The sequence below is a fragment of the Lynx canadensis genome, chromosome B1 (assembly GCF_007474595.2).
Source record: "Lynx canadensis isolate LIC74 chromosome B1, mLynCan4.pri.v2, whole genome shotgun sequence".
Lineage (NCBI taxonomy): Eukaryota > Metazoa > Chordata > Mammalia > Carnivora > Felidae > Lynx > Lynx canadensis.
The window spans coordinates 188751829-188772456 of NC_044306.2; the positions used below are offsets into that span (position 1 = coordinate 188751829).

The following is a 20628-nucleotide window of genomic DNA, read 5'->3' on the forward strand; positions in this document are numbered from 1 at the left end:
TTATTCCTGAAATAACTTAAAGGGCTCCCAGATTATACAAAGGTAAATCCTGAAAGGTAAATTCCCAAAGGGAGAGGATTAGAGGGCAGGAGCTGAATTATTTTGCATAATAAAGTGGCAGTTAATTTGGATTGACCTCTGGTAGTTTGAGAAGTCTGGGCCTCCTAAATTTGAAAGGAAATACAGGATTGGGAGGGTTTTGGGGAGGATAATGGCCCAAGGCAGCAGGCTGAGGTGTACTGAGGGGAATGGGCTGGGAGAGAGAAATCTCAGGGAGACTTGAGTGGGTCAGAGAATAGAATTTAGATTGGTTGTGTGTGTGTGTGTGTGTGTGTGTGTGTGTGTGTTGGATTCTGCCTCCCTGTGTCCTTTCCAGCTCCCAGGGACTGCTGGGGTCTGACTCACTGTGGAGAAAGGAAGGGCCCTCCACCCAGCATGTGGGCTGGGCCCAGCTTCACAGGAAGGGAGGATGGAGGGCAGGGTCACTGCGGATCTAGCTGGGAGACAAAACGGGGTTAGAAATAATGAGAAAATGTAGGTTACCTCCCACCGCAATGCTTAGAAGTAACAGCAGTAACGCTGGATTTCCCCAAGCAAATGGAGACTGGAGTCATGTTGCTTGGATATTAAAGAAAACTGTGACCCCAGAAGATTGGAATACGTGGGGGCACTTATTTTGCAGGCTTTTCAGTGGCTGAAGGAAGCGAAGAGTTGCTTCTCCTCAGATCCTTTTGGGAACTCCTACTCTTTCTCCCCATTAGAACATTTTAACAAATACTCCTTTTGCTGTCAACATATTTTATAAACACCCTTTGCTGTCAACCTGTTGTATAAATGTATGGGCAAGGAAAGATCGGGTCCAATTGGCTTTGATCATTTTTCTTCATGGCACTGTGTTCTGGGGTGTGATATGAGATCACCTTATGCTTTATACCACTCTGCTCTGGCGGATATTTTCCAGATTAAGCTCTTCCGAATGTGTTTCAAGATGGATTCTGATTATCCCTCAATCAGCAGCCAATTACCTGTTCTTTTAAAGATCTCAGCACATTTGTGTTTTCTTGAGGACATAGAACTAAAGTCAGTTCTAATGATTACCACTTCACTGAGGGTGAGCCAGGCACTGTTCCCAGTGCCTTAGTGTTAACCATCAAATCTCTAACCTTGCAGTTCTTATTTCCATTTTGATGGTAAAGAAACTGAGGGGTGGACAAGTGATTTCTTTTGACTGCGATGTCATAGCCGCGATCAGCAGCAGAATTAGGGCATAAACCCAGGTGATCAGATTCCACTCCAAGCCTATACACAGCCTCGTGATAAAATGAGGTTGGGTTAATGGAAATGGTACAGTTTTGATAGTCTCACTTCTTGTGTTCTGGCCTTAAACTTTTAAGGAAGCACCTTTGCTGCTTTGTTAGATGGTAGTTAGGAATGAATGCATTCGAATGTCAGTCTTTGGGAACTTAAGTTGGGGAATACACATGGTAGTATTACCTACAGGAATTCACAGGCCAGAAAGGCTCATTTTCCCTTCCCCTCTAATTATCCCCAGAACAGTTCAAGGCTTCTAGGTAGGAAAATTTTTTGGCTAGATACAGGGTTCTCCTGTTTTTATGAAGAGTGAAAGATGATTTAAAAACTAAGGTAATAGGCAAAAATATAAGCAGGTGCACTTACTAGAGATAATGATCTGAAAGGCTTTTTGAAGATCATTGGAACACTTGAAAATGTGTACCATCATTATATAAGGGTACAAGTATGCTTTTCTTTTCTTCATTCACTATGAAGAAATCATGGCTGTAAAAAGTCAAGAACAGTGATCTGCGACCCCCAAAACCAAGAGCACAATACACACACTGTATGTTAGCCAATTTGACAATAAATTATATTAAAAAAAAAAGAGTGATCTGGGTAAGAAGATTGATTTTAGACTGACAATACCATGAAATTTGAGTAATTCTAGAACTGTGGTTTCTGCTGTTGAGGGAATCTTTACTTATTCAGGTTGATTTGGTGAGAGCCATTTTTCAACGTGGGAGTTTGGGCCTGGTTGTGGCTTGTGCTATGTGACCCTCCAGCACCTCCACTTTCTTGGTCTCAAGCAATCTCAGCTGCTTCAGAATCATTGCCCTGGATTGGCCAGTGTTGACCTCCTCAGTGGCGTGGTCTTGTGTAAACAACTGGAAGAATAACATGGGTCTGCTGTAGAAATTATGTCACCCTCACGTGCGCATTTAGGATCCTAGAGACAAAGAACATAATGGTAGGGAATTTGCAAATTAGATCTGATTCTAGTGATTTATATCAAGAATTTGAGATCAAAGGTAGTATGCCTGCTCTCTCCAACCCCTCATTCTTGGTGAAACTTTTTTTTTTTTTTATAAAAGATGAGACCTATGCCTACTTCCACATTGGATGGGTTATGTAAATGTGCCCTTTCCTCAATTTGTGGCACTAAATTCATTACATTCAATTCAACAATTTATTACATCTCTGTTGTTCGCAATATATCATGGCAGACCGTGATTTACAATTTCTAGCATAATCTAGTGAGAAAGAAAGACACATACATAATTCTTTTACACGTTAGCACTATAATAAAGTTGAAAGCAATGTAATAAAGGATTCTAGGCTGAACTATAGATAGAGGTGGTATTCGATTGGGAGTTTTGCTCTTTCTGAAGCAGAAATATAGTTTGACCTGTGTTTCTGGACAATGGACATTTGTAGTGACTGTTGCCCATGGGTCGAGGCAGCATATTCTATACCTTCTTTTTCTATTTCTCTGAGCCCTCCTTTTAGGTATTAAGCATTCTTAGCCTTTAGTTTTGAACTCCTAAACAAGAGGACATTAATACCTTTGGCTTCCCACAGCCACATTACCTTCCTCTGGGGGCCTCTGTGTTTAATATGGGAATAGTAGCTCCCCACTGATACTATGGCAGAGAACAACAAACTTCTCTATGGTAGTGGAACAGCTTCCTGCTTCTGCCCCTGGATAAACACACAGCATCTGGTTTGACCTGAGTCCCCCTTAGGGAATTAGGGAGAAAGCAATTTTACGTAACAAATTTCAATTAGTGGTGCTAATGGAGAAGACTTGCTGTGAATTGCCTGAATCCAGAGATGATTTGCAAACAGTCTCAGTTCATGATATTTGTACCAATTTCAATTTAAGCTGCTGATTAACACTATGTATTTATACATGCAGAAAAGCAAATTATTTCAATTACCAAGCCTCAGGAATGCAACTCTGCAAGCTTTATTTAAAACCACAATGCAGCTGTGGCAATCATTTCAGAAACAATTCTAGTTTCATGTCATTTGTTTTTGGGTGTGAGATTTATTTTTCATTAAGTTTGTCGAAGTCACTTTATAGAGAGAGGTATTTTTTTGTGAGTTTGTGATTAAAACCTTTCTAGTAGTTATAAAATGGTGTTATTTGTGGGGCACCTGGGTGGCCCAGGCAGTTAAGCATCTGACTCTTGATTTCAGCTCAGGTTGTGATGTTGCAGTTCATTAGTTCGAGCCCCACATTGGGCTCTGGGCTGACTGTGCGGATCCTGCTTGGGATTCTCACTCTCTGCCCTTCCCCTGCTGTGTTCCTCCCTCTCTCAAACATAAATAAATAAACTTAAAAAATAGTGTTATTTCTTATATGTTGATGTGAAATTTGGAAATCAATACAAGGAGTTATGGGTTTGAGGTCGATCTCTTTTTCATTGGGCCTTTTCTTTTTTCTTTTCTTTCCTCTTCTCTCCTGTCCCCTCTTCTGTCTCCTTCCTCCCTCCCTCCCGCTCTCCCTTCCTTTTTTTTTTTTTAATGTTCCTTTCTTTTTTTTAATTTTTAAATTTTTATTTATTTATTTTGAGAGAGACAGAAAGAGAGAGTGCAAGTATGAGTGGGGGAGGGGCAGAGAGAGAGAGAGAGGGAGACACAGAATCTGAAGCAGGCTCCAGGCTCTGAGCTGTCAGCACAGAGCCTGATGCAGGATTTGAACTCACAAACCATGAGATCATGACCTGAGCCAAATCTGGACATTCAACCAGCTGAGCCACCCAGGTGCCCCCCTTCCTTTGTTTTTGTTGATGATGGAAATGATCAGGAATAGTGAGTGATTGGGCCTCAGTAGGTTAAGAAATGATTGAATCATCTATTGTTTCTTGTGAGGATCCACCTTTCAGAAGTCAAACAGATGAATCATCTGAAAAGAAATTCATTAGTTATTTGGGATTTTTTCTCACTTCTCATGAATGAGTGCTTCTTTGATGTATGTTTACTTAAATTGTTGAAATGTGAGACTGCAGGAAAAAAAAACAGTCTATTTCCATTTATAACTCCTTTGGATAAGGCATGTGGATCCATCACTAAGTGCTGATTAAAAAAAAAACTTTATTTTAGTCATTCAGTTAGTTTCTTTTTTTTTAATATGAAATTTATTGTCAAATTGGTTTCCATCAACACCCAGCGCTCATCCCAACAGGTGCCCTCCTCAATACCCATCACCCACCCTCCCCTCCCTCCCACCCCCCATCAACCCTCAGTTTGTTCTCAGTTTTTAAGAGTCTCTTATGGTTTGCCTCCTTCCCTCTCTAACTTTTTTTTTCCCCTTCCCTTCCCCCATGGTCTTCTGTTACGTTTCTCAGGATCCACATGAGAATGAAAACATATGATATCTGTATTTCTCTGTATGACTTATTTCACTTAGCATCACACTCTCCAGTTCCATCCACATTGCTACAAAAGGCCATATTTCATTCTTTCTCATTGCCACGTAGTACTCCATTGTGTATATAAACCACAATTTCTTTATCCATTCATCAGTTGATGGACATTTAGGCCCTTTCCATAATTTGGCTGTTGTTGAAAGTGCTGCTATAAACATTGGGGTACAAGTGCCCCTATGCATCAGTACTCCTGTATCCCTTGGGTAAATTCCTAGCAGTGCTATTGCTGAGTCATAGGGTAGATCTATTTTTAATTTTTTGAGGAACCTCCACACTGTTTTCCAGAGTGGCTGCACCAGTTTGCATTCCCACCAACAGTGCAAGAGGGTTTCCGTTTCTCTACATCCTCGCCAGTATCTATAGTCTCCTGGTTTGTTCATTTTAGCCAGTCTGACTGGCCTGAGGTGGTATCTGAGTGTGGTTTTGATTTGTATTTCCCTAATGAGGAGCAACGTTGAGCATCTTCTCATATGCCTGTTGGCCATCAGGATGTCTTCTTTAGAGAAGTGTCTATGCATGTTTTCTGCCCATTTCTTCACTGGATTGTTTGTTTTTCGGGTGTGAAGTTTGGTGAGTTCTTTATAGATTTTGGATACTAGCCCTTTGTCCGATATGTCATTTGCAAATATCTTTTCCCATTCTGTTGGTTGCCTTTTAGTTTTGTTGATTGCTTCTTTTGCTGTGCAGAATCTTTTTATCTTGATGAGGTCCCAATAGTTCAATTTTGATTTTAATTCCCTTGCCTTTGGAGATGTGTCAAGTAAGAAATTGCTGTGGCTGACATCAGAGAGGTTGTTTCCTGCTTTCTCCTCTAGGGTTTTGATGGTTTCCTGTCTCGCATTCAGGTCCTTTATCCATTTTGAGTTTATTTTTGTGAATGGTGTGAGAAGGTGGTCTAGTTTCATTCTTCTGCATGTTGCTTTCGAGTTCTCCCAGCACCACTTGTTAAAGAGACTGTCTTTTTACCATTGGATATTCTTTCCTGCTTTGTCAAAGATTAGTTGGCCATACTTTTGTGGGTCCAATTCTGCAGTCTCTATTCTATTCCATTGGTCTATGTGTCTGTTTGTGTGCCAATACCATGCTGTCTTGATGATTATAGCTTTGTAGTAGAGGCTAAAGTTTGGGATTGTGATGCCTCCCACTTTGGCCTTCTTCTTCAATATTGCTTTGGCTATTCGGGGTCTTTTGTGGTTCCATACAAATTTTAGGATTGCTTGTTCTTGCTTTAAGAAGAATGCCAGTGCAATTTTGATTGGGATTGCATTGAATGCGTAGATAGCTTTGGGTAGTATTGACATTGTAATGATATTTATTCTTCCAATCCATGAGCATGGAACGTTTTTCCATTTCTTTATATCTTCTTCAATTTCCTTCATAAGCTTTGTATAGTTTTCAGCATGCAGATCTTTTACATCTTTGGTTAGGTTTATTCTTAGGTATTTTATGCTTCTTGGTGCAATTGTGAATGGAATCAGTTTCTTTATTTGTCTTTCTGTTGCTTCATTATTAGTGTAGAAGAATGCAACTGATTTCTGTACATTGCTTTTGTATCTTGCGACTTTGCTGAATTCATGTATCAGTTCTAGGAGACTTTTGGTGGATAGACTCCAGTTAGTTTCTTTTGGCATCACTTTATGAAAGTCCAAATCGCCGGCAAGTAGGATGTGCCAAACTGAGCTGCTCAGTGCCCTGCATACATCTGTCAGAGAAGTGAACTTCTGAATTTATGTCTACTAGCTTTTTCTCTGTGTTTTCTCTCACTGGAAAGTAATTAAAATTGCTTTTGTGAACTCATCTTGTTGGGGCTTTGGATCTTTGCTCTAAAGACTTCTTTTTCAGCCTGAAAGATTTTAGGAGGCTCCTTCTTTCTGACAAATCTGAAGTCTATCTGTGACATCCTTTTCCCAACATCAGATATGTGGATAAAAGTTGACATATGAGAGTGGGAAAGAAAGATTTCCTAGTCCCTCATCTGTTGAAAAACGTATCTCTTTTAATTAAAAATAGAACTGCCCTATGACCCAGGAATAGCGCTACTAGGAATTTATACAAGGGATATAGGAGTGCTGATGCATAGGGGCACATGTACCCCAATGTTTATAGCAGCACTTTCAACAATAGCCAAACTATGGAACGAGCCAAAATGTCCATCAACTGACAAATGGATAAAGATATGGTTTATATATACAATGGAATACTACTTGGCAATGAGAAAGAATGAAATCATGCCATTTGCAGCAATGTGGATGGAACTGGAAGGTATTACGCTGAGTGAATAAGTCAGTCAGAGAAGGACAAATACCATGTTTTCACTCATATGTGGATCTTGAGAAACTTAACAGAAAACCATGGGGGAAGGAAAGGGGAAGAAAAAAGTTACAAACAGAGAGGGAGGGAGGCAAACCATGAGACTCTTAAATACAGAGAACAAACTGAGGGTGGATGGGGGGGAGAGGAAAATGGGTGATGAGCATTGAGGAGGGCACTTGGGATGAGCACTGGGTGTTGTAGGTAAGCGATGAAAAAAAAAAAGAAAAACTTATCTCTTTTTCTAATACTTCTATTTTCTGCCAACCCAACCATGAACATGTGTGACACATGTCTAGTAACTGGAGAAATCCTGGGTGTTCCAGTCTGCCAGTGTCGATATGAGACACATAAATAGATATTTTCTTGTTGTATGTTCATATGGGGCATTATCATGTCTGTGGTAGTCTTTTTTAAAGCATACATGCAAAAATAAGATTGCTTTAAGGAACATGGTTATTTGGAAAAGGCATGTTTGCATGGCTAGGTGTCAAAAATAAAATGGAGTGACTCTGTCGAATATTCTTGATAATAAACAAAATAATTCTTTATTACGTATTGTGTGTGCCTTGCTTACAAATACAGGAGAACGTTTTGGTTTTGTGTAGGGTAGATAGCAGTATTATGCATGGGAGTTAAGTAAGAAACAGCATAAGTGGAATTCAAACAGCTTAGTCATACCTCAGAGTGAGGAGGTGTGTTGCAGACTTTAACCCATCTCTGGATTATTACACACCCATAGTGTGAGTCCATGGCAGGATGTAAGTATTCATCTGATGTGAATTATGTAACAAAGTCCCTATTAGTCTAAGTTTCACAGAATTATTACACTTCTAACTGTGGGGAAAATTACATACTGCACATAGAGTACAGCAAAATCAAAGTCTAATTGCCTTTGCATTTAAAGCACAAGGGGAATGTGTTTTTTTTTTAATATTTGCATTTGCCAAGCAAAACTGAGACATCTTTAATAATTGAGTATTTTGTAAATGAGTTCATAAGTCCCCTGTTGGCACAACTCTCAGAGACCAATTTCACCTTCCATAGCTGAAATGAGCAAGTGGACATGTGGGTATAGTTTGAGGTATGGTTGGATCTAAAAGCTCAGCCATGAAGATTCTCTCTCTTTTTCTTCTTGCCCTAGGCTTCTCTCCCTTTCTTTTCCTTGCTGACCTTCCTGCATGCTGCTGCTCTGCTTAGGGACTAGCCTTGCTCTGTCTACATGCTGGGTGAGATGGATTTTAGCACTCTCAAGTTGATCATTCCTTTCTTCCTTATTAAAGAAGGAAACGCGACACTACCATCTATCAAAAATAATGATCGGGAACTGATTATCCTTGCTTGGGTAATAGGCATACCCCGCTATGGACACCCAGAGAGGGGATGGTACATACATATACCTCGTTCACCAGGTATATGTCACACGCTCACTCCCACAGGCAGCAAGTGGAAGGTTGCTACTATTTACTTCATTCAGGAATATTTAAAATAGTTCTTCCGTCAGGTTCTGAGAGAACCCATTTGTGAAACTGAAAGGATTTAATCTCTGTGGTTCATATGCCTTACATATGGATAGCATACTTCATAAAAGCTTCCTAGGAATTTATATGAAATTGACTCTGGGTTGCTTTGGCTAAAGAATGACAACTTTTCTTCATAGAGGACCATTTTTTGGGCGATTCTGTCAAAAACAGCCATAGAGACACTTCATTTTTTGCTCTTATTATTGTTGATGGTGGTAGTGTGGTGGTAGTGATCTCAGCAATACCAAGGAGGAAAACAACCACTTAGGCTGTGTGTTTGGGAATTCTGCCTTAATTGTATTTGTTCATTTATTCAACAAATATTTATTGCACAGCTGCCATCAGAGTGGAATTGCAAGTGATCAAGACAAATACAGTCCTTCTCAGATGTCACCTTCTCACCAAAGCTTTTCCTGCCTACTCCACAGACAACTGGAAGCCCTCTGTTCTGCCTTATCCCATCCACATTGCCCATTCCTCTGGCCTCCTTTTTGTCTCCTTAGCAGTTGCCACCATCTGATTGTATTTTACTCGTTTATTCTTATCTGTCTCTCTCGATTAGAATTGAAGCTCCCTTAGCCAGATATTTTTACTTATTTTATCATTAATTATATCAGCATCTAAGGCTGTGTCTGGCACAAAGGGGCAGTAAATATCTTGTCGAGTGAATCCATGAGGTCTTGGCTACAGTCTCCGTTCTGTCTCTGTCCTTATAGGTGGGCACGAAGCATGCTAATTATTATATGGGCCAAACTCTTTCTAAGAAACAGAATAAAGCCACCTGAATTAACAGAAGGTGACAGTGCAGATGCTAATATGGATTAGGTGGTCAGAAAGGCCTTGCAGATGAGGTGACATCTGGACTCAAATTACAATGAGTGTGCAATCCAGGCCAATATCTGGGCGAGGAGACTTTGCAGCAGAGCAGCAGATGAAAAGAACTCAGAGGGACTGTGTATGGTCTGGTCAAGGAACAGCAAGATGTTCAGTGAGGCTAGTGTGAGCAGAGGAGAGAGGGAAGCAGAAGAAACAGCCTGGGGCCAGGTCAAGCATGCCATAGTTAAGGTGGGATTTTATTTGCAGTAGGGTGAGAAGTGATAGGATGGAAGTGATAGTGGAATGGGCATTTTTGAGCAGAAAGGTGACATGATCCTGCTTGTGTTTTCTAAAGATAGCTTAGGCTATTGTTCATCAGTCAAGAGGGGAAGAAGGGAGGTCAGTTGGAGGCTATAAGGGTGAGTCTGGTGGAAGACGGGGCTTTGAGATAATAGCAGTGTAAGTCACACAAGTAGATTCTGGGCATATTTCAAAGGTTGAATCAAAGAAATTTGCCAGTGGATTGGATGTGAAATAAAAAGAGAGGTTAAAGATGACTTTAAGGTTTACTTTGGCTTTTTAATTTGAATGTTGTATAAATTCCTCTAAGTTTGCTAACCCTTAAGACCAATGAGTGTTGGGGCACCTGAATGGCCAGTCGGTGAAGCATCCGACTTTGGCTCAGGTCATGAGCTCACAGTTTGTGAGTTCGAGCCAGGCGCCGGGCTCTGTGCTGACAGTTCAGAGCCTAGAGCCTGCTTCGGATTCTGGGTCTCCCCACTCTTTGCCCCTTCCCTGCTTATACTCTGTCTCTCTCTCAAAAATAAAATAAAACATTAAAAAAATTTAAAAAAACAATGAATTTTAAGTTAAAGTCTATTATATAGTTATACTTGAAAAAATCATTGAAGAAATAAGTTCTACTTTGTAATATTTAAAATAAGAAAAACATAGTTAAAATGAACATGTATAACTGTTGAGGAGAGAAGATAAATTCTAGGGCTTAAAATTTGCATAATTGATGACAAAATGCTCAACCTTTAATATCTAAGTGCAGCTAGCATCCACCTTAATTTTCATATATTTTTTTTGTTTTTTGTTTTTTTTGTTTTTGAGAGAGAGGGCACAAGTGAGCAAGGGGCAGAGAGGGAGAGAGAGAGAGAGAGAGAGAGAGAGAGAGAAGCGGAGCTTACCTGAAGCAAGACTTGTGCTTGCCTGATGCAGGGTTCAAGCTCACCGGTTGGGGCGGGGGGCTCAAGCTCACCCATTGCGGGACTTGAACTCATGAGCTATGAGATCATGACCTGAGCCACAGTCTGATGCTTAGTTGACTGTGCCACCCAGGTGCCCCTTGATGTTGTTGAGTGGCTTGTTTGGGGCTGGAAAATGTACTTGTCATTTGTAGCACCAAGAGCTGGAGAAGGAGGTAGCAGTTGACTAGGTGGGAGGAATAGACAGTTTCGGGGTTAGGAAGGCAGACTACCCGAATTCTCCATATGGAAAAGAATTGAATCAGTTTCAAGATATGGAAAAATAAAGGAATGATTAAAAGACTGTGACACAGGAGTCGCAGAACCATGTCTGTGTCTATATCCTTGTGTCTACATAGGAAATGCGTGTGACTTCAGGTGTCCATGTGGGCATCCGTCTTGAGATCTGGGGTCCACACTTCCTTTTCTTCATTTTTTAAATTTGTTTTTTATTTGAGGAAGAGAGAGAGTGAGTGCAGGAGAGGGGCAGAGAGAGAGAGAGAGAAAGAGAGAGAATCTTAAGCAGCCTCCATGCTGAGCTCTGAGCCTGATGAGGGGCTTAATCTTGAGACCCCGGGATCATGACCTGAGCTGAAATCAGGAGTTGTACATTCAACTGATTGAGCCACCCAGGTGCCTCCGAGCTTCTAAGAACAAAAGATTTTATCTGATTATTTTTTGATTGTCAGTAGAAATCCAAGAGTATATATGGTAACCAGTTGTCTTAAATGTGGCTGAGAGATCCTCATAGAATTCAAATTCCACTGTTGAAGTTCCAAACTCCTCTTAAAACATATTTAGGTGAAAAAAGTTAATTATGCTCTTTTAGCAAAGAATGGGAAAAAATTCCATAACTTATTTAAAGTTATAGTTATCTTCAATTTGAAACATCTTAAACCCTTCTAAATTCTTGATAAAGCTATCTTTGATCTTAAATATATGATTTTTTAAAATTATGTTTGATGCATCACCCTTTTGAATCAATTGCTTAAACTCCCTAGAGATACAAGTTGACAGCTGAACTCTCTGGTTGCAAAAAGTAAAGTTCTTTATATAAACAAAGCATTATTCGAGGTAGGTGAAGGAAGTACTATTCGAGGTAGGTAAACAGTACATTAAAGGCCAGTTAAATGAGGGAAAATAGTCCTCAAAGGGACTACAGGCCAGTGGTAAAGGTGAGTTAAATGTCTCTTTTTCTTGACCTTTCTGCCTGCTTGCACAAAAAATCATGAGATTTCCTGTCCTTTGCCAGATGTGCATGGGGATAACTATTTCAGTAGTGATTTGCCTACGGCCTGTTACTCACACAATCATTGTGGTCTTCTGTGTCTGACAAGTTTCTGTTTTCCAAGAACAGTGATTTCCAGGAATTTCCTTCTGTCTGATGTTACTGGAGGGCTCTCTACCAGAAGCTGGATAACCCTATGTAATTCTATTTCTATTCCTCAACTCTACTACACTTGGCTTATAATATAATGCTTGTTTTTCTAAGTTCCCGGTGTTTTCTAATTGAAGTCCTAGGAACTATAAATAAATACCTTATAAGAGTATGGCAGTACTCTTACAATATTCTAGCTTCAGTTGTAGCTTTAGTAACTTTAGGCAGATATATTGTCTTAAAACTATGATCGATAGGATATTACAAACAATATCAGAGGAAGAAAAACTATTTCTGATTTATGAGGAAAAATTGGAAGTTGTATTAAAAACTTGTTTAAAAAGAATTTTAACAGCAGAAGTACATGCAGTTGGTGGTGACAGCAAGTTAATCTTTCTTTTAACTTTATTTTAATGATATCATTTTAGTATACACTAGAATGTGTATTAAAAATGCCAATATGCTTCTAAAATTAATTTTCATTGTAATATTATATATTGAGTCCTTCATTGCATAACCATAATTTCTACTTAAATTCTACTGAGAGGGAATAAAATGAGGCAGGATTGGGACACTAGAGTTTTAAGTTAAATTCCATTTTAGAGAAATCTGAGATACTTTTATTTTTTCCTCTTGTGCTAGTAATCCATCCAGAAAATGACAAGAAACGTGGTTCATAGAGTTATCAAGAAATTAAACCTTCTTCCCAGCCATTTTTCTTCTTTCTTCTCCCTTTACACTCCAAATATCCAATTATAGATGTGATACTATGATAAAACTTAAGATGTTAACTAAAATGTCTATAAAGGCAGCCACCCATAACTTTATGTCCTCCATAGGAACCCCCAGATAAATGTAAGCCCTTTTGGGGATTATCTCTCCAATATAATTTTAAGTGTTTACTCATCATTATTTGGCCCTCTTTCTATCTGGTAAGAATCCTAGTGTCTGAGTCTCAATTACCATTGTCCCCAGGAACCAGCTGGGCTGTGTAAATGAGTGAAGTGTTTCCGGTGGTATATCAGCATGTGATAAATGCCATCTCAGGTGACATCAAAGCAATGCTGAGTGGAGAAGACTATGGCAAATGGGACAGCTCCTGTCCTTTCTTAATGGGGAGCCACTGCTCAGCTCCAGTGGATTGTGGCCATGTGGGAGTTATGACCTAGTATTGCCCAACCTGTTACCTAGGACATCCCCTTTTAATGGAAAATTTTCTGATTTTCTAATGTTGGTAAATAAATTTTAAGAGAAATCATTTAGACTAGGAAACCCCTTGACAATGTTTGAAAGGAAAATTCAGCTAGTTTTATGGTAACTCTGGTAACTATGTGTGGAAGATGGTGGGGGGGGGCAAGATTGGAGGCAGGAAGGTAGTTAAGACCAAGTGGCCAGATGAATACCAATGGTGGTCAGTACTGGATCAGTACAAGGAGTTCTGGAGAGAGCATGAAGAGGTGTGCTAAAGATCTTCAGGAGATAGAAATGGCGGGACCTAGAAGCCAAGTGTGTAGGGATGAGAGTCCACAGAAGAATTGAAGTTTCAAGTTTCTATGGGATCCCAGAGGGGAAGGAAAAACAAAGCTGCAGGAGCTCAGGTGGAATGTGCATATTTTTATCAGTAATCTGAAATCCAATTATCTGTCTTCCACAAGTGCAGACACTACTCCTGTGCACACAGAATAATTATACCGTGTATGGGCTCGGTTTGATTTTTCAATCAGAGGATGCACCGATACCATTGCTACATTTGCTTGAAAGGTCATGGCTTCAGTAGTTTAGATGCTGGAAAGCAAAGATGAAAATAGAAGCAGAGTGATTTTGTAAAACAGATGGGAGAAAAGCAAACAGGGGTCAGTCTACAATCACTGTCAGGAGAGAAGAAAGAGAAAGGCAAAGTTAGGAACTAAAATCTCTTATGTAGACTCTGGTGCTAGAAAAACAGGAAAGGGAGATACAGCTGTGAAACTCCTCATTCTGTGTTAGCTTTATGCTGAAAATTGAACAACTGATGGTTCTCTGTTGAGCTCCCTATAGAGGGAATGTTCTGTATATTGCATAAAGACAAAGTTTAAATTACCTTTGAAATCCTGGAGGTACCTATCATCTCTATTCAGAGATCAAAATAAGAAGAGTTGGCAGGGGGCAAATGTTAGAACGGGAATAAAAAGCAACAGCCATGTCAATTCAACAGTATTTATTGGGTACTGTCAGATAAAAACAAGGCCTTGATGACCCAATATCCATTAAGACACAGGCCACGCTCTCAAGACAGAAAAACATTTAAATGAGCAATAAGTAGGATAGAACAAATTTTGTAGTCGGCATTTTAGAGAAATTGAGCTTTAGTGTGCAGGCGATAGGTATCCAAGTGGCAGTGTCCAGTTTTTGGAAAAAAGGGCCTGATTTCCAAGAGATGTCATGCCTCAACACAATTGCTCGGAATACAGTTTCAGAGTCCATTCTGGCAAAGTTTAGAGATGACTGACATTCCCCAAAGAGAAAAAGTAAAGCGAAAAGAATGGTATGCTAAGGGTGGAGGCCAGAACAAGATTCTTGAAATCTGATAGGCCCAGATTCGATAGGTCCAGACTTGAAATCTGATAGGCCCTATCTCTTGATAGGCAATACCTTTGTCCTTCTTGACCTGTACATTGAGGGCATTTAACTAACTGACACTTGAAAGAAGAGAAGGCAAGTGTAAGTTTGGAGATGATGAAGTTAAATATGACATTGAGGGCAAAAGAAGTCCAACCACTACTCTGTAATTAAAGTGTGGGGATGACCCACACTTTAGTATTTGATATTCAACATAATTATACAGGTTATACTAAATTCTCTCCCCTCTGCTATCTAGCCTTCTAGGTTAAAATGCTGTCCACAGTCATCAAGCAAACTGGTTGTTAATTCTTCGACTTTGGAGGTCCTAGAATACTTCTGTCTATCCCTTCCTTGATCCCTCCTCTTTTATGATCTTGTTTCATCAGCTTGTGCATATATGCCTGATTACGGGGATGATGACTATAAGTGGGTCTTTCAAATTGGAAACTTTGGAGAGGCAAACTGGGAGAGGGAATGTGCTCTTGGTGCTGTTAATAATTACTGAGGGACAACAGGCATACAAGGGGACTGTCCTGAGCAACAGAGGCTGTGTGGTCACCAGACTTATTTTCCTAATGTTTTGTTTTGTTTTTAATCACTTTAAGGGGTACAGAGTAGCATTCAGTGACTGCTTTAGTGCCTTAGATGTCATAGAAAGGGCCGTGAAGATTATTACATGACCCTAAGCTCTTTATTTTATAAGTGAGGTAAAATGACTTGCATACAGATACACAGCTAATTCTACTCTGCAAGTCTGTTTGCTTCGTGAGTAATCTTGTTTTCACATTGACATTCCAGCCTGAAATCTTTTCTCAGATGTCACCATGTGCTTAATAGCCAAGTTGACTAACAGTATACTCTTACTTCGTTGGTCAGATTTTATGTCATTTTGTTTGTTGGTTTGTTTGTTTACCTTTTCGTATCCTGACCCACAGTGACAGACACTGTGTTGGGCACACTCAATGCTCAGCAAATGTTAACTGAATTTACAAATTGAAAAACTATACTGCCAATGAAGAGAGACTTGGAAATAGTATAGTCAGGCCCTCGCAGAATTAGGGAGAACGAAAGAGAGCATTACGGGACTTGCGCTCAGGTCAATCCATAGTGATAAACCCGAAGTAAAACTCAGTTCTCCTCAGTCTTAGAATTACCCAACCAATATTTCTCCTACTGTGCCCCACTGCTTTGAAAGTGACAGGTGGCAAAATATTAGCGACCTAAGATGTAAAGTGACATCATTATGACTTATATTTTATATTGTAGTTTTCCAAATGCTGTCTTAGGTTATGGGACCCTCCACGACTACCTCTGAAGCTGGCAAGGCAGCTGAACTGCTGTACAAATGAGGCAATCAAAACTCAGAATGTAAGAGACTTGGGACTGAAGTGGTTCAATTTTCTCAAATACAGAGAACATGAAGAAACCTGTTCAATCTTAATACTGCCCTTGAAAGACAAATGCTTTCCCCCCTGCCTAATTCAGCAAGGCAAAGCTCTGTTGGCAAAGACATCTTTAAGGAAGGACTTGGGATTTTATGTTACAAAGCTGTTTCCAACTTACTTATCACACAAGTAATAATATCCGGGTTTACATTTGCCCTTTGTGGGGAATTCTTACACTGAGGAAAATCACGGTTCTTCGTTTATTTAGCTAGAAAGGTGAAGAATTTTGGAATCATGTACAGAGGGGGCTAAAGCCAAGGGATGTGATAAAACTTTCAGAATTCTATTTGAAGGTACTAACAAGAATGCAGAAAAAGAACGTCTCCAAATTGGCTGCCCACAGAGTGAGTTCCAGTGCTTAGGTGTGAGGCTACATCACTGGTGTGACGAGCTGCCTCCTGAAGGCTGGGTCCCCCTACGACTTGGAGGAGAACTTGGTATTCTCTGTGGGCTTCACACTCTTCCTCATCAGGGAGCATTTTGGCTTATGTTTACTGTGCTAGAAAACATGGCCTAAATCAACCCAATTAACAAAGTTTCCCTGGTTGTTTTGCTGCTTTGCTCTACTGAAGTTCGACTGAGCCTATTTTTGGATTAAATTAAATGTGAATGAGATGAAGCAGACATTTTCAGTTCCTCTGGAATCTTTACTAACTAGCCCCTGAATAACTCTTTTCTGGGGCTTCTCTGGGATTGTGAGTTGGCTAATTTAAGGCCAGCACCGGGCTTTGTTTGCAGTACTCAGCTCCAGGACCTCAACCACGATGGGGCTTATAATGAGAACCCTGTAACCACTGGCTGAATAAACCAGCGAGGTACAGTCTGGACATCTTCCCTCTGGCCAACTGTTTGTGCTTATGGTGGGTGGGCGGAGGGGTGCTTCTTTGCAGGGCCTTACACGGTCACCTTGGCAGTAGTCTTACTAGGTTGTAATGAGCAGTTCGTATGTTCCTTTCCTACAAGAAGGTTTTTCTCCCAGAAGCCAGGCACCTTTTATATTGATGCTTTTGTCAATTGTGAATCTCTGTTGCCTCCATATCATTACCTACTGATGACTAATGCATATTTATTGAATAAGAGAATTAAAGAATAAATTCCTGGTACCATTCCCCCCCCCAACTCATGAAGTTAATATCTGATTATTTAATAAAAAGAGCATAAAGCTATTAACTGACCACAAAGTACTGTCACTACATATTGAATATAACATAAATAAAACAATGTACTATAAATAGTTGTAAATAATAAGCTGTAAGATGCTGTAAATAAAATATAATAGAAATCATACGTAAATATATAGCATGCTATAAATAGTATGTAATAGATTATAATATATACAGAATAGCAAATAAAGTTGAATATAAGAATAGATGCTATTTTGTTACTCTGAGCCTCTTGTTTTTCTCAACATATTCTAAAATTTAAAATTGCAGAAACAGCATCAGGACTCGGCTCAATTAGTTCAGTGTTAAAGTGCTGGAGTTAGTCCATTTTATGGCCTTGGGCAAGTTAACTAAATCTCACCAAGACTCATTTGCTTCATTTGTAAAATCTCAAATATCTGCCTCATGGGTTATTATAATAATAGTTAACAGTTACTGAACACTTAACTGTTCCCAAAACACCACCATGGGCACTTTCTGCATGCTGCCAGCCTTGTGGTGTAGAGACTATTATCTTTCTCATGTAACAGGAAAGAACCTGAGGCTTAAGTAGTCATTTTTTTTAAGAAAGATAAAATACTTTGTAAAACACATTTCATCTTCTAACGAAGGAAGTCTTAATTTAGAAACTTAAGACTGCTTTTTGAGGAGCATGCAGAAAAAAAGTAGCTAAAATGTTTTCATGGTATGGAATGAACCATAGACTGAGCAACTCTCCCTCATACATTAGAAATGAAATAATTCCAAAGGGTTGAGGGGGAGAGAGCCAAAGAATTGAGGTTTAAAAACTGTGCTCTCTGCACTGGGGATGCCTCAGATGTACAGAGTTGGATTCCACAGTGCAGATGGGTTGCAGGATTGGCGGGAGGAGAAGAGAGACATGGAGAGGGGGAGACATGGTGGATGGGAGTTAGAACCCTGTATAAAGCTCTTGATGTTTGTGTACAAGACCACTTGCTTCTCATGTTTTAGCTACACTTCTGGAAAGCAAGACTTTGTAATTTTTGGTATATAAATGTATTGTTTTGCCTATTGATATTAGGAAAAATGACAATTTTTTCAGATATGAATTTTGTATCAAAGTATTATCAGTCGACCGTACAAATCTGCCAGCCTACCTAATACTTTCCATTTCACCAGCAAACATCACCGTAACTCCTAACAATTCAAGGTTCCTGTGTCGCTGTGGCAGTCTCCAAATACAATCACAGAGATCGTAGGGCCCTCATAATGTGAGCAGTTTATTCTGAAAAATAAACACACAAATGCTCCAAAATCTTTGTGTCTAGAGGAGGTGGGAGAGAAACGTGTTCAGAAATTTGTGCTCATTTACCTTTCGTACATGACTCTACTTGCCTTTTCAAGAATTTTAATGGTGATATATTTGAATACAGACAGGATTACTCCCACAACATCTTAACCACTATTCTATACTTCCTTCTCTCCATGATGTTTAAATAAATAATGTGTGTAAAACAATTAAGACCATGTTTAGCCCATAGCAGTTACTCAGCAGCTGTTAGCTGAGATTAATATTGCTATCATCAACATTGTCATGATGTTGAAGGAAGCATCCCTTGCAGAGAGAGGAGAATCTTGTATGTTTCATGACATCTTTAATTTAGCACTTGTCGTACCTTACTTGCTGGTTAATTTTCCCCCAGCCTCCCCCAGCTTTTAAGGGTTTTAAGATTGAAGATAATACCCAGAACATTATAGGTGCTGAGTATATATTTGTTAAATTGAAAGAAAGTATATTTAGCTAGATTCATTTATTTTCCTAATTGTGCTCTCCAACCTGACCTCGGGAAAGGCATTGCTGATTACATTAAAATTTTTGGATCTTTGAAACAAAATATTTCTTTTTAAGATGTCTTAATTTAATTCCAGGAGAGTTTACATGCAGTGTTATATTCATTTCAGGTGTACAATTCTATACATTAGTCAGTGCTCATCATGATAAGTGTACTCTTTAATCCCCATCACCTATTTCACTCACTCCCCCCCCCCCAATCTACCTCCCTTCTGGTAACCATCAGTTTGTTCTCTATAGTTAAGAGTCTGAAACAAAATATTTCTTAAAGTTGGACTCCTTCATAAAGAAAAGTAAGCTCATCTCAAAGCTATGTTAATAAGCGATGTCATCATGGGAGATAAAATAATCCAAATGCTCATATGGGTCTGTTGTGACCCAATAGAAACTCAGGGCCATGTTTTCATTGAATTTTCCAAAGGTTTTTGACTATGTAGAAGTCTATTTGAAGCATGCACACACATACACACTCACACACTCACATGCACCCCATTACATCTAGTATATTCATTTAATTGTAGAGTTATTTAATGTCTAGCCTCTTTATACCAAGACAGCACTGTACATGGCATATAGACATGAAATACATGAAATGATTGACTCAAAATCAGGAAGCTTATTAATTAAGGCAGAACTGAGATAAGGATTCTGGTATCTTGACAACCGGGTCAGTGTTTCCCTCCCCCTTCACTCACGCATCAATCTGACAATTAAAAAAAAAGAAAAAAGTCTTGGAAGTTCAAATTGGCCACATTTTTACTATTAGTCTACATGGCGTGGCCTTTTGACAGTGTGGTCAGAGATAGTGTATGTGGCTAGTTTCCCAGAATTAGCACCCTTCAACGTATAGGGTACTATTTTAAGGTGCCTGCTCGCTTCAGGGTAAACAAATGTGTCCTGGAATCCCAGGAGCCTGCGTTTGAATTCTGAGTGTGACCTTCAGGAAGCCTTTCTGAGCTTCTTGTGTGTGTAATTGCAACTTGACCATGTCTCTGACTCAGTGCTACAGCTCTCTCCTCCCTCTTCTGGCAAGATTCAAAGTTAAAAAGATCAGCATAGTTGATGCCTATTTTTACCTTCTTCTTTTTTCTCTTAACATAGGTATCATGCCTTCCTTCTTGGAAGCTAGGCTGTCCCATTGTTTACTTTCGTAGCACTCGGTGTGTGTTGGTGTGTGTAATTCTGTCGTAGTCATTAGTCTCCCTTGTGGGTCTGTGAGCTTCACAGTGATTGGTGGTTTTTTATCTGCTTATTTGTGCATGCATATCAATCACTTTTGAGTATTGCATAAATGTTGAGTGCACAATTAATGAAGGGATATATAGTGTGTGGGTGAAAAATCGTGAATGCCAGAGCATGCCTGACTTTGGAATCTATGAGCTGAGACAAACGGGGCCACTGTGTTTCGAGATCATCTTATTTTTTTTTTTTTTTTTTTAATTTTTTTTTTTTTCAACGTTTATTTATTTTTGGGACAGAGAGAGACAGAGCATGAACGGGGGAGGGGCAGAGAGAGAGGGAGACACAGAATCGGAAACAGGCTCCAGGCTCTGAGCCATCAGCCCAGAGCCTGACGCGGGGCTCGAACTCACGGACCGCGAG

General features: G+C 39.6%; 1 protein-coding gene across 2 annotated transcripts in view; it reads left to right on the plus strand.

Moving 5' to 3' along the window:
• KCNIP4 (potassium voltage-gated channel interacting protein 4) overlaps positions 1-20628 on the plus strand; it is a 1158426-nt gene that overhangs the window by 73725 nt on the left and 1064073 nt on the right. The window lies entirely within an intron of this gene.